This window comes from Dermochelys coriacea, chromosome 11, assembly GCF_009764565.3.
Source record: "Dermochelys coriacea isolate rDerCor1 chromosome 11, rDerCor1.pri.v4, whole genome shotgun sequence".
In the NCBI taxonomy this organism is placed as follows: Eukaryota; Metazoa; Chordata; order Testudines; family Dermochelyidae; genus Dermochelys; species Dermochelys coriacea.
This window is the reverse complement of record NC_050078.2, coordinates 60,320,723-60,333,718: the sequence shown is the minus strand read 5'-3', so window position 1 is coordinate 60,333,718 and position 12,996 is coordinate 60,320,723. Positions and strand designations below refer to the sequence as shown.

General features: G+C 42.1%; 1 long non-coding RNA gene across 1 annotated transcript; it reads left to right on the top strand.

Annotated features, from left to right (window-relative positions):
- The first annotated feature begins 4,507 nt into the window (after positions 1 to 4,507).
- On the top strand, positions 4,508 to 9,206 carry LOC122458178. The gene is made up of 3 exons (XR_006278082.1): positions 4,508 to 4,931; positions 5,756 to 6,760; positions 7,489 to 9,206. It is a non-coding gene; the product is annotated as an uncharacterized LOC122458178 (long non-coding RNA).
- The last annotated feature ends 3,790 nt before the right edge of the window (positions 9,207 to 12,996 follow it).

Genomic DNA, 12,996 nt, shown 5'->3' with positions numbered 1-12,996 from the left:
CATTCATCACTGGTGTAACTTATGAAACCATTGAATTGCACCATTTAGCTAAGCAGTAAATTTGGGTCACGGGAGTCAGGCCTGCTTAACTAAATCTGGGAAATATAGCTGTTTGCATGTAAAGTCTGAGGCTATGAAATAACTTAATTTCTTCATCCTACAAATAATCATGGACCCAGATTTGTAAGAGTAGCCCTATTCAAGACAGCACTTAAGCATGTGCTTAATTTTAAGTGCTTAAAGTTCAAGTTAAGTATGCACTTAGAGCTGTCTTGAATAGGAATGGAGTTAAACACTTGCTTTCATGCTGTACTGAGTTGAGACTGAAATTAGTAAGAAGGCAGGGAACTGTCAATTCAATTGCTATTCTTAATCTGAAGACACAGGACTAGGCAATTTTATTCTATTTGTTAACTATCTTTAAACTGAATGATCTGCTCTTTATAAAATACAACTTGTAAGCAATATCTATCAAGTAATGTAACAGGTTATTAAATGTATCGTATCTAAGGCTACGTTTTAGTCATGGGTATTTTTAGTAAAAGTCCTGGACAGGTGACAGGCAGTAAACAAAAATTCATGGCCTGTGATCTGTCCATGACCTGTACTATATACCCCTAACTAAATCTTGTTGGGGGGGATGGCCCAGGGTCCACTGCAGGTGCTTGGGGAGAGGCGGTGGCCCGGGGTGCCAGGGGAGGTGGCTAGGGACTCCTGCTGGTGCTGGGGGGATGGGGTTTGGCAGTGCTGGCAGGCTCTCTACCCGACTCTTCGCAGCTCCCCGGAAGTGGCGACGTCCCTCCTTTGGCTCCTAGCTCTGCGTGCTGCCCCCACCCCAACCACCGGCTCTGCAGCTCCCATTGGCAGTAAACTGCAGCCAATGGGAGTTGCAGGGGCAGTGCCTGCGGCTGGAGGCAGCCTGTGGAGCTAGGAGCTGAGGGAAGGACGTGTTGCTGCTTCCAGGGAGCCACCCAAGGAAAACGCCGCCCAGATACCTCACCCCCCTTCCATGCCCCAACCACCAACCTTGAGCCCCCTCCCACACGCACCCAAACTCTTGCTTGCTGCTGGGGGAGAGGGCGCAATGGCCCCGAGACTACCCAGCAGCGGCTGCTGCAGAAGTCCCGGAAAGTCATTGAATCCATGACAAACTCACAGTCTTAATCATATCACATACATAAATGTTTATAGTTTTCAGAGTAGCAGCCGTGTTAGTCTGTATCCGCAAAAAGAACAGGAGTACTTGTGGCACCTTAGAGACTAACAAATTTATTAGAGCATAAGCTTTCATGGGCTACAGCCCACTTCATCGGATGCATAGAATGGAACATATAGTAAGAAGATTGTGTATATATATACATATATATATATATACACACACACACACACACACAGGGTGGAAGTTGCCATACAAACTGTAAGTGGCTAACATTGGCCAAACCAGACAGTCTATGCAAAAGAATAAATGCACACAAATCTGACATCAGGAATCATAACATTCAAAAACTGGTAGGAGAACACTTCAACCTCTCTGGCCACTCAGTAAAAGATTTAAGGGTGGCAATTTTGCCACAGAAAAGCTTCAAAAACAGACTCCAATGAGAAACTGCTGAGCTTGAATTAATATGCAAACTAGATACCCATTAACTTGGGTTTGAATAGAGACTGGGGGTGGCTGGGTCATTACACATATTGAATGTATTTCCCCATGTTACGTATCCTCAGAACTTTTGTGAACTGTCTAAATGGGCCATCTTGATTATCACTACAAAAGTTTTTTTTCCCTCCTGCTGATAATAGCTCATCTTAATTAGCCTCTTACAGCTTGTATGGCAAACATATAAATATTTACATGACACCTTTTACCCAGAAGGATCTAAAATTACATTACAGTCTTTATACACAAATTACAGATATTGAGTTCAATCCCATTTTCAGTGTACCTCCGAGAGTCTTTGAAAATAAAATAATAGATTCATAGATTCATAGATACTAAGGTCAGAAGGGACCATTCTGATCATCTAGTCCGACCTCCTGCACAACTCAGGCCACAGAATCTCACCCACCCGCTCCTATGAAAAACCTCACCCATGTCTGAGCTATTGAAGTCCTTAAATAATGGTTTAAAGACTTCAAGGAGCAGAGAAGCCTCCCTCAAGTCAACCATGCCCCATGCTACAGAGGAAGGCGAAAAGCACAGCAAGAGGGCAGAGGAAAAACACTCACTAAAATAGGAAAATGTGATTCTACAAACACACCGGGGGTGTGCAGGGGGTGGAGGGAGTAAGGGGCGAAGCGACCAGAACAGGAGCAGCACCTAAGAACTTCTTAGCTTTGTTTCTCAATAGACTGGGTTTCAGACTGGCAGTGCCCTTTAGCTGTGCTCTGCTAAGTCGCGCCAATGCACTAACCATGCAGCTCTAACTGGAATCGATGCTGTTCTCCATCTCTGTATGTATTTGGATTTAGTGGAAGTGCCCGCAGAGTCTCACGCCCTCAGCACTTACCAAAACTCCACATGGATCAGTCTCCACAAAAGGATCTCCAGCCCCAACACCAAGAAACCCTTCACCAGGGACAGCCTGGCAAGATGGGCTCTGCAAAGCAATCCGGGCTCCATCAGACCAGGAGGGGGCTGGCGGGGCCTTTTCCAGAGGTTCTCTTGCCCCTTGCCCTCCAGTTTAGCCCACACAGCTGTTAGTTCGGATGCCTTAGCTGATCACAGTGATGAGCTACCACAGGGGAGAGCTGGCCTCTCCAGCTGCCAGGACACAATCCATGGGGCTTCCTGAACTAAAAGATGCCACCTTCATCTCTCCCAGTCAGGGCAGTCTGGCCCCACAGCGCGCTCCCTGGGAGTAGCAGAGCAAAGAGCGGATCCAGCCCCAGGTGACAGACAGTGTGATCAGCCTGGCAAAGGCAAGGTCAAAAGGAAAGGCCATGAATAATGTATGGCCAGACCTTCAGCTGGTTGAAATTAATGGAGCTATGCCATTTACATCTGACCCATGACATTTAAGGGCCCGATCCTGCACCACTGAAGTCAAGGAAATATACCCACTGATTTCAATGGAAGCAAGATCAGGCTCTAAATAAATACACACCTGCGTGCTGAAGCACTTGGAGTGCTCTACAACGATTCAAAATTACAATGAGATACAGAAACTAAAATCTCAACAGTACACCAAACACAATAGCACCTGCAGATTAGTTTTTAAAGGTTCTTTGAAGCCAGTAAGAGAACTAACATACCTTAAGGCCAACATAGCATAAAAAAAAAAAAAAGTATGCACATCAAAAGGGCACCCCACCGCTAGGCAGTATTCCTGTTGTGTTGCAAAGAGCCGTGTTAGGTGGGCGGCCATACACATGTCTGATGCACAAGACTCATCAGCATTGCAAAAAATACCGTAGCTAGTGTTAGCTTGAGTAATACTTGTTTCTTTCTATGCTTCCATCTAAAACCAAGACATCACAAGCACAATTTCATACGGGACCCAGCTGGAATAAACAGAGCACACTAGCCAATCCACATGCATAGTCCAGGCAGTGGCACCTGGGGCTCAGTGTGGAAATACTTTGTACCTTACACAGCATGTCTTGTTTTGCTTTACAGAGAATGACACAAGAGCATAAGATGCTTAAGAAAGGATGAAATAAGACAACGAGCCTTAGTAAAACAAGCTGTTTATATATTTATATTTATTTATTATATATATATATATATAAACATCATCTTGGGAAAATATCATATGGAGGTGTAAAACTCCACTGAAAAGTACAGCTGCAATCCCATGATCACAGACAATACTGAGTTGTGAAAATAAAGCTTTGTCATAAGAAGAGTTGTATGAAAAGTGGCATTTTAGCAAATGTAACCCTCCCCTTCCAGGAAATAGGAATCAGGAGTTTTTGCACTCCTGTATTGTATCATGATACAATTATTGCAAGAAACCCTCTCTTGCTGGCACCCTCACACTGAAAGCACACTGCATGATATTTGGTGTTAAAGCAATGTCATAGAAAAGCAGGGTAAGGAAAACTGTGACTCTCCTCATGTAATGCTGTGAACATGCATACTCCCTGTTATCATAGGCTAAATTGAGATTGCAGATCAGAAGGGGAAGTGATAAGACTGACATTATAGCCATGTCTGATGTTATATCCATGGACATTATAAGCAAAGAAAAAAAATCACTATTCTATCTGTCTAGGTTTTTATAACAGCACTTACCTTCATATTTCTAAGGCCATGAATTAGGAAAGCATTTAAGCACACCTTAAATCCCATTGACTTTGAAGTAACTGACACACTGTGCTGTTGGTAGCATGAGGTAGGTAAAGGTGGCAGGTGGTGGATAACTGAGGACAGACCATGATATTGACCTGTACTGGATTTATTTTAATATTTTTGTTGTTGCTTTTTCATTTTGGTTTTATTCTTCATTTAAATATTTCAATTTCACTTTGCATCGGTTCAAGCTACATAAAGACATTATAGCTGTTGGACCCTATAGCAAGGATGAATGAGGCGCTATACGGACTGCCAAACTCTACTGCTAAAGGGCAACTGGAATATTTCTTCTGTCTGCTGTTCATAAGATGCATTTTCAGAATGTTGATTAAATAGCTATAAACATGTGGACCTACCACTACTCATTGACTATAGTTTAGAATACAGATAACATATTTGCATTTACTCGTAACAATCCATATAATCAGAGTTATTTCTCATGCAGAAAAAACATTCCAAAGCTTGTGCTTTCCTTTATTCCAAAAACCCCACACACCAGCTTGAGGGCTATTATCACCATGGGCTGGGGCAAATGCATGGCCTGTGTCTTGTTCTCTGTCCTTTGCTACAGTATTCTCTGGGATAGATATCCATTTTGCTGAAGGTGCTATCTGACTATAGAATACACACTGTCAAGGTACACCATAAAAAGAAAAGGAGTACTTGTGGCACCTTAGAGACTAACAAATTTATTAGAGCATAAGCTTTCGTGAGCTACAGCTCACTTCATCGGATGCATTTGGTGGAAAAAACAAAGGAGAGATTTATATACACACACACAGAGAACATGAAACAATGGGTTTATCATACACACTGTAAGGAGAGTGATCACTTAAGATAAGCCATCACCAACAGCAGGGGGGGGAAGGAGGAAAACCTTTCATGGTGACAAGCAGGTAGGCTAATTCCAGCAGTTAACAAGAATATCAGAGGAACAGTGGGGGGTGGGGTGGGAGGGAGAAATACCATGGGGAAATAGTTTTACTTTGTGTAATGACTCATCCATTCCCAGTCTCTATTCAAGCCTAAGTTAATTGTATCCAGTTTGCAAATTAATTCCAATTCAGCAGTCTCTCGTTGGAGTCTGTTTTTGAAGCTTTTTTGTTGAAGTATAGCCACTCTTAGGTCTGTGATCGAGTGACCAGAGAGATTGAAGTGTTCTCCAACTGGTTTTTGAATGTTATAATTCTTGACGTCTGATTTGTGTCCATTCATTCTTTTACGTAGAGACTGTCCAGTTTGGCCAATGTACATGGCAGAGGGGCATTGCTGGCACATGATGGCATATATCACATTGGTAGATGCGCAGGTGAACGAGCCTCTGATAGTGTGGCTGATGTGATTAGGCCCTATGATGGTATCCCCTGAATAGATATGTGGACAGAGTTGGCAACGGGCTTTGTTGCAAGGATAGGTTCCTGGGTTAGTGGTTCTGTTGTGTGGTGTGTGGTTGCTGGTGAGTACACCATGTGGACCTTTTTAGGATTTTCACTATTTCCATCTCTTCCAGCAGCAGGCAGAAGCATCTGTGAACTTGGAATCTATCTTCACTGTTGAATTTAATTTTGGTATACAAGCAAGTAATGATTTAGTACCATGAGTGAGTTTTACATGCAATGTTAAGTTGATTAGCCATTAACACCCATGATTTCTTGGTACCCAAATCCTGAAGTGCAGTAATTTTAAAAATTCTACAACAAATAACACTGCAGAGTTTTAGATTTATTATTAAATGGTTTTCAGACCTGTTAACAATTTAAAAAGCTATATCTATTACCACCTTTTTCAGTCCCAGATCTACGAACTCAGCCTAGGATCCGAATGACAAAATAGGACTTTGCTAACATCACTGCTAGTAAATATTTTGTATTTGGAACTTTTAGCCAACAATTCTTTTGATGACACAGGAGCTATAGCACAATTAAGCTCACTTTATAGCATTACAGAACCAAAATAGCTAACAGGGTAAATAGTAATTTATTGTATTCATAACAGTGAGAAACTAACTCTAAACACATACATAAATAAATCTCAAAAAAAAGCTACTATTTATAAGTATTCAGGAAAATAACTGTCAGCACATTTCAGTGTAAAGGTCTAACCTTTTGAATAATTAGCCTGTTGATCTAACCAAAAAGGATTAATGTAAGTAGCCAAGAGCCATGTGGGTGCATCAAGTGTTAGTGCAGAAAACCAGAGTTCATAATAAATACTAGGGTTGGAAAGAATCTCAAGTCATGCAGTCCATTCCACTGAATCAATGCAGGACACTGGTCAAATTTCTACAGCACACATGTTCATTCCCTCTTTAGCTTTAATCTCAAGTGGTAGCCTAATAATGATAATTCAGCAACTTTCCTTAGCAAATCATTCTGTTGTCTGAGCTTACTGTTAAAAGGTGGTCCATGATTGTGTTTACATTCTTCTTCTGTTTTAGGGCATCATTTGCAACAGTGTTTACCAAATGTGACAAAGCTCTGTCCTTGCCTCCATGGGTCCCGCGTTTCCTGGCGGATTTCGCTAGCCTCAGAGGCTCACTGTGACCCTCCACGTAACCCTTCTTTCTCTAGAGACAAGGGTCACAATCTACTGAGCCATTTTCATCATAAGCCAGCGAAGGACGTGAGGAGAAGTTATCCTTCCTTGCACAGTCTCTGTTGTCTCCCAGTCTCAGTGATTAATCAGGGGGCAAAGGAGAGGGGGTGAGCCCGGGCCCACCCTCTACTCCGGACTCCAGCCCAGGGACCCTAATAGTATCAGCTATGGTAGCTGACCTTTTAGAAATATGACACGTACAATTCCCTGGGCTACTTCCCTCCCAGCAGCCCTCACTTCTTCAAGCTCCACTTCACCCTTACCTCAGGGCCTCCTTCCTTGTGCCTGATATCGTGTGTACTACTCAGCCTCTCCAACCACGCAACTTCTTCCCACAGCTCCTGACATGCACACCCACCTCACTAACTGGGAGGCTTTTAACTAGTTTCAGCCAGCCCCTGATTGGCTTCAGGTGTCCCAATCAACCTAGCCTTCTCCCTGCCTTCTGGAAAGTTCTGAATTGGCCCCAGTGTCTTAACTGACCTGGAGCAGCTGCCATTTCACTTATCCTGGTACCAGGGATTTGTTTAGCCTGGAGCTAATATATCTGCCTCACACTACTCTTCCATAGCCATCTGGCCTTACCCTGTCACACAAAGAAAATTATTTCCATTGACTTCCTTTCTTTGGTAGCTATGATTTTTATATTCCCAAGGAAAGATCTTTTGTGGAAGCTGTACAAATCCAGTTATTTCAACCTCTCACCAAAGTTAATATTTTTTTAAATCTTTTACTATATTTGTCCTGCTTTTGGATTTTCAAGGCACAAGGCAACATGCTGCTACACAACTGAGATCAGAATCGACCCCTTACACAATGCTATGTTGCAGAGAAGAGGCTGTATGTGTTTTATAGTCCAGTGTTCCAACTTCCACATTGGCAGACATTTCACAGAATGGATAATTTAGTAAGTTTAAAATCTGGACCAAAGCAGCCACTGTAACATCCTTCACACCTTGTAGTAAAAACCTTGAGTTTAAATATATAAATGTTAAATCTGGCAGCAAGTCAGAGCAAATTTTCTTACTACAACACACATGGGATATTAACATGTGGTGTGTCTCTTAAAAAAGGATTAGTTAAGAGCAATCAACTTGTCTTCATATTCAAAAACCGAGTAAAAAATGGAAGACATATATATATATATAGTATATAAACTAAATCCATTCAGCAGAACAATTTAATTATTGTTGAAAACAGCATAAATGGAGAAAATTTTAGAATTCTAAATGATTTAATGTATGATAATGTTCTGTTGATATATAAATAGGGACATTAGCTGCTCTAATCATACAATGTATTCGTAACATCAAATTTAAAAAATAAATCCAGGTCTGAAATCTTGTAATTTTTACTCAGTGACACTGTAACAGCCGTTATATGTAGTATTTGTTTCTATTTTGATGTTCTTCCACTTATTTATGAAAAATTGTCAAAAATTGTGTAAAATAAAAGCCATTATATTTTCTTATTACACCATCATTGATGTGAACAGGAAATGATCACAATCTTTTTCTAGTGGTAATGATAGCAGCCTACCAGTCCCACTCTTCCTGAAAGATATTGGGGAAGATTTAAACCCTCTGTGCTTTTAAGGGAACAATTTATTTAGATATTTGTCAGCAAAATTTGTAACTCCCATGGGCCCACGCTAAGATGAGTCCCTGGCTCCCTATAGAGGTAATGTAAGGAGAATGGAAATCGATGCCTGTTCCCTACTCTCAGCTGAAGACATGCCCATAGATGCCCTGCCAACACCACACAAGGAGATTCCTTAAACTCTCCATCTCCCAAAAAGTTCATGTTTTTTCATTAAGAAAAGCACAACTTAGCCTTCCTATATAACTGAGTTTAAGATATGATTACTGCTTTCTGAGCTATGAATTAGAATGTACTACCTTAACATATAGTCAACTCTATGGATAAATTTTTTTGGCGGTTGTAGATGTGTTAGAATAGATGAGTTATTTTATGTGTAAAATCTGGATATTCTGACCAAGTATCATTAAAGAAACCTTGCCATATAGCAGTGTGGAGATCTTGGGTTTTCATATACTATTTACCGGGCATTTGAGGTTATATGTATTTTCTGAGCTCTGAGGAGACATATTCTCTATCCTTATTATCCTGTTTTAATTAAGTCGCCTGAAAAAAACATTTGTCTTTGAAGTACGTTTTAGAAGATCTTTCAATAACGCCCAGTGCAACTGAGGTAGTAAAAAAATCTCTCCCATATCTCACACTCATATTCTCATTTACTTATTGCAGCACTTGAACTGGCTCAGTAGATTATCTTGTGCAAAATAAAAACAATGAGGAGTCCTTGTGGCACCTTAGAGACTAACAAATTTATTCGGGCATAAGTTTTTGCAGGCTAAAACCCACTTCATCAGAAGCATGGAGTGAAAAAAATACAGTAAGCAGTATATATATTACAGCACATGAAAAGATGGGAGTTGCCTTACCAAGTGGGGGGGCCAGTGCTAACGAGGCCAATTCAATCAAGGTGGAAATGGCCTATTCTCAACTGTTGACAAGAAGGGGTGAATGCAAAAAGTAATTTTCCCTCTGTTGATAGTGACCCAGCCACTCCCAGTCTTTATTCAGGCCTAATTTGGTGGTGTCCAATTTGCAAATTAATTCCAGTTCTGCAGTTTCTCATTGGAATCTGTTTTTTAATTTTTTTGTTGAAGAAAAAGTCTGTAATTGAATGTCCAGGGAGATTGAAGTGCTCTCCTACTGGTTTTTGAATGTTACAATTCTTGATGTCTGATTTGTGTTCATTTATTCTTTTGCGTAGAGACTGTCTGCTTTGGCCAATGTACATGGTAGAGGGGCATTTCTGACACATATCATATTGGTAGATATATGTGCAGGTGAATGAGCCCCTGATGGTGTGACTGATGTGTTTAGGTCCTATGGTGGTGTCCCTTGGATAGATATATGAACAGAGTTGGCTATGGGGTTTGTTGCAGGGATTGGTTCCTGGGTTAGTGTTTTTGTTGTGTGGTGTGTAGTTGCTGGTGAGTATTTGCTTCAGGTAGGGGGGCTGTCTCCCAAGGTCTGTGAGAGTGAGGGATCGTCCTTTAGATTCATAGATACTAAGGTCAGAAGGGACCATTCTGATCATCTAGTCCGACCTCCTGCACAGCGCAGGCCACAGAATCTCACCCACCCACTCCTATGAAAAACCTCACCCATGTCTGAGCTATTGAAGTCCTTAAATCATGGTTCAAAGACTTCAAGGAGCAGAGAAGCCTTCCTCAAGTCAACCATGCCCCATGCTACAGAGGAAGGCGAAAAACCTCCAGGGCCTCTCCAATCTGTCCTGGAGGAAAATTCCTTCCCGACCCCAAATATGGCAATCAGCTAAACCCTGAGCATATGGGCAAGATTCACCAGCCAGATACCCGGGAAAGAATTTTCTATAGTAACTCAGATCCCATCCATCTAATATCCCATCTCAGGGGATTTGGCCTATTTACCCTGAATATTTAAAGATCAATTACTTACCAAAATCCCATTATCCCATCATACCATCTCCTCCATAAACTTATCGAGTAGAATCTTAAAGCCAGATAGATCTTTTGCCCCCACTGCTTCCCTTGGAAGGCTATTCCAAAACTTCACTCCTCTGATGGTTAAAAACCTTCGTCTGATTTCAAGTCTAAACTTCCTAGTGGCCAGTTTATACCCATTTGTTCTTGTGTCCACATTGGTGCTGAGCTTAAATAACTCCTCTCCCTCTCCTGTATTTATCCCTCTGATATATTTATAGAGAGCAATCATATCTCCCCTCAACCTTCTTTTAGTTAGGCTAAACAAGCCAAGCTCCTTAAGTCTCCTTTCATAAGACTTTAGGATAGGTTGTAGATCCTTGATGATGTGCTGGAGAGATTTCAGTTGGGGGCTGTAGGTGATGGCTAGTGGCGTTCTGTTACTTTCTTTGTTGGGCCTATTCTGCAGTAGGAGACTTCTAGGTACCCTTCTGGCTCTGTCAATCTGTTTCTTCACTTCACTAGGTGGGTATTGTAGTTTTAAGAACGCTTGATAGAGATCCTCTAGGTGTTTGTCTCTGTCTGATTGGAGCAAATGCGGGGCTCATTCACCTGCACATCTGCCAATGTGATATATGCCATCATGTGCCAGCAACATGGCTACCACTCTGAAACTTGGGAATGGATGAGTCATTACACAAAGTAAAACTATTTCCCCATGGTATTTCTCCCCCCCACCCCACCCCCCACTGTTCCTCTGATATTCTTGTTAACTGCTGGAATTAGCCTACCTGCTTGTCACCATGGAAGGTTTTCCTCCTTTCCCCCCCCTGCTGTGGGTGATGGCTTATCTTAAGTGATCACTCTCCTTACAGTAAAAAGAAAAGGAGTACTTGTGGCACCTTAGAGACTAACAAATTTATTAGAGCATAAGCTTTCGTGAGCTACAGCTCACTTCATCGGATGCATTTGGTGGAAAAAACAGAGGAGAGATTTATATACACACACACAGAGAACATGAAACAATGGGTTTATCATACACACTGTAAGGAGATCAGAGTAGCAGCCGTGTTAGTCTGTATTCGCAAAAAGAAAAGGAGTACTTGTGGCACCTTAGAGACTAACAAATTTATTAGAGCATAAGCTTTCGTGAGCTACAGCTCACTTCATCGGATGCATTTGGTGGAAAAAACAGAGGAGAGATTTATATACACACACACAGAGAACATGAAACAATGGGTTTATCGTACACACTGTAAGGAGAGTGATCAGTTAAGATAAGCCATCACCAACAGCGGGGGGGGGGGAAGGAGGAAAACCTTTCATGGTGACAAACAGGTAGGCTAATTCCAGCAGTTAACAAGAATATCAGAGGAACAGTGGGGGGTGGGGTGGGAGGGAGAAATACCATGGGGAAATAGTTTTACTTTGTGTAATGACTCATCCATTCCCAGTCTCTATTCAAGCCTAATTTAATGGTGTCCAGTTTGCAAATTAATTCCAATTCAGCAGTCTCTCGTTGGAGTCTGTTTTTGAAGCTTTTTTGTTGAAGTATAGCCACTCTTAGGTCTGTGATCGAGTGACCAGAGAGATTGAAGTGTTCTCCAACTGGTTTTTGAATGTTATAATTCTTGACGTCTGATTTGTGTCCATTCATTCTTTTACGTAGAGACTGTCCAGTTTGGCCAATGTACATGGCAGAGGGGCATTGCTGGCACATGATGGCATATATCACATTGGTAGATGCACAGGTGAACGAGCCTCTGATGGTGTGGCTGATGTGATTAGGCCCTATGATGGTATCCCCTGAATAGATATGTGGACAGAGTTGGCAACGGGCTTTGTTGCAAGGATAGGTTCCTGGGTTAGTGGTTCTGTTGTGTGGTGTGTGGTTGCTGGTGAGTATTTGCTTCAGATTGGGGGGCTGTCTGTAAGCAAGGACTGGTCTGTCTCCCAAGATCTGAGAGAGCGATGGCTCGTCCTTCAGGATAGGTTGTAGATCCTTGATGATGCGTTGGAGGGGTTTTAGTTGGGGGCTGAAGGTGATGGCTAGTGGCGTTCTGTTGTTTTCTTTGTTGGGCCTGTCCTGTAGTAGGTGACTTCTGGGTACTCTTCTGGCTCTGTCAATCTGTTTCTTCACTTCAGCAGGTGGGTACTGTAGTTGTAGGAATGCATGATAGAGATCTTGTAGGTGTTTGTCTCTGTCTGAGGGGTTGGAGCAAATGCGGTTATATCGTAGCGCTTGGCTGTAGACAATGGATCGAGTGGTATGATCTGGATGAAAGCTAGAGGCATGTAGGTAGGAATAGCGGTCAGTAGGTTTCCGATATAGGGTGGTGTTTATGTGACCATCGCTTATTAGCACCGTAGTGTCCAGGAAGTGGATCTCTTGTGTGGACTGGTCCAGGCTGAGGTTGATGGTGGGATGGAAATTGTTGAAATCATGGTGGAATTCCTCAAGAGCTTCTTTTCCATGGGTCCAGATGATGAAGATGTCATCAATGTAGCGCAAGTAGAGTAGGGGCATTAGGGAACGAGAGCTGAGGAAGCGTTGTTCTAAGTCAGCCATAAAAATGTTGGCATACTGTGGGGCCATGCGGGTACCCATCG